Below are 2,397 nucleotides of genomic sequence, written 5' to 3' on the forward strand. Positions count from 1 at the left end.
CCAACCCACTTCTAAAATGCAGGTTTGAACAGGCAAGGCTCAGGAACACACAGGACAGGAAAAGCCTTGGTTAGAAGTGTCAGTGGGCTAAAGTCACTGCCTCACTGGGCACAGCAAGCCCTCCCAGTGTACCACAGACCAACTCAGCATAGCTCCATGGCTGAGGCACCAAGATCTCTGGGGTAGGCCTCCAGAAGTCCTCAGAAGAAATAGCTACAGCATTAAGGAAAGTGCAGGATTATATAGTAATAGCATACTTTTATCCCCAAAGTAGGAATTTCTTAATATAAGACTGTCCATTGCATGCTTGCTCACAAAACACAGGAACATACTGAAGCAAGAACATGTCCCAAGAGCATGGCAGTAAGTCTGTCTGCCTGGAGAGCAGATACCATAAAGCAAGCAGAGACAGCACTACAGCACCCGTCTCCACAGTATATAGACAAATATAGAAATATACCTCTTCCTGTTCCAGTATGTGGTTGTATGTACAGTGCCACACTATTCTGAAGACCAATGGTCAAATTTTTGCCTCTCAGATGATGTTCCAGCAACATATACAAACTACAAATAGGCCTATAGTCCTAAGAAAACAAACAAAAAAATCCCAATAGAGCAGTAGAGACTATGCTCCCTCACATTGTCTCACAGAGACTCCAAATGCTCCGGTAATTCTGTTTCTGGCAGCACAGAGGCTGCCCAAATTCCTACTGCCCTCTGCACCTCGGTGGTTCCTTCGCCCTTATTAGCTTAATCTAGAAGTATGTCGACTTAGAACTGGAGTCCGATCTTGAAAAATCTTTCCTTGAAGTTTATTAACTAACAGAATAACTGGCTTTCTTATTTCAATCACACACTTATTCAGTCTGAACTCTCTATATAAATGTTAGACTGTGCAAATGTCACACTGGTCATATGTTGAATGTCTGAACAGTAACATCATGCTTTCTGATGTTCTGAACAAGCAATCTGATATTAAAAGTCAAGGCCAAAGCCACAGAACCACCAATTTTAACTACCTTGAAACAAACAGAATAAACTTCCACCAGTTCTGAGCTGACATCTACTGGTAGAAGATTGCAACAGTGTGGGACACACCACAATCAGGAAACACACAGCAAGATATTTTGTAAAGGATCTCCAAGTGGTACCTGGTGAATGATCTGGGATTGGAAAGGATGAGAGCTCTTAAAAGTATAAATTTCATGCAATTCTGCTGTGAGGGTAGTAACCTCTTACAGAGGGATCAGTCACATCGCTGGGGATATAACTCCTCAGTCATCACCTCAAGCTTTGTCTTTCAAGCTTAAATTTGAGACAATTTTCTTAACACAGATGATAGTGCTGCAATTCATTTTAGTCAGAAGTGCTTTGGATTTGCTTAGATGATGAAGGGTATGGACACATTATAGTTTGCAATTATGTTAGAGCAGTTCAAAAAGTTCTTAAGTCTCAGCTGATGCACACACCTCCTCCTAGCTAGCTGCAATGTAGAGTCAGCCCAGCTTGCACAAAGTTAGAGAGTTTAAAAATTCAACTTATGCTGAAATAAGCCATTACAAAATCAGAAAAAGATTGTTTTCTCAGGGACTTGAAGTAGTGTAAGAACACTACTTCAACAAAATGCATTCAGTTGAAGGTAAGGCTATAAATGTGTTATAATCAGACAAAGCCAATTTTTATAAAAACATAAATTTTTATTTGGGTTCAATCAATTTAGGGTGGGAAGCAATAGGCAAAGCAGCACTGGGTGCATGGAGAGCCGCAGCTCTGCCACACGCACCCCGAGTTCCAAAAAGCAGCGTTCTTTATACTCTGGTGCCATTGTTTTTAACCAATCTCCTCCCGTCAGAGTTGTCCTGCTTTTCCATTGGTCATTTGGGTTGCTGGGGTGCATGTCCTCCTCCTATTGGGTCTTTCAAAAGTCTCGAAGCCTTGGTCTCTTATGATCTCATCCCTTCGGCAGGCTTTTCTCCAAACAGCGGTTACTAGTCAGCTGTAGGTGGGGTTTGAGAGGTGGTTACATTTGTTCCGGCCGAAAGCGAGGTAGGGTTTCTGGCACAGGGTTACATTGTTCCAATCTGAATGGCCCACTTTACATTTAATTGTTCAATTTTTACAGATCATTCAAGTGTACCTACCCACCTTGCCCAGCCTAGCAAATCAGTTACAATAGTTTATCACAGCACCTGCTTTGCTTAACTTAGCAAATTAGTTACCATAGTTTATTACAAATGCATCTTTTCCACCCATAGTTTCTCACATAACCCAATGAAGACACAGTCAGCGTGGGGAACATCTAAACCTTTCAATACACACAAAAGGGGCACTTACATTCTCTGGAGTCAATCATATGACAGCAGTACTGCCACACTATAGCTGCTGTCTCTTATACAC

This window comes from Athene cunicularia (genome assembly GCF_003259725.1).
Source record: "Athene cunicularia isolate RWA chromosome 8 unlocalized genomic scaffold, athCun1 chr8_part1, whole genome shotgun sequence".
Taxonomy (NCBI): Eukaryota; Metazoa; Chordata; class Aves; order Strigiformes; family Strigidae; genus Athene; species Athene cunicularia.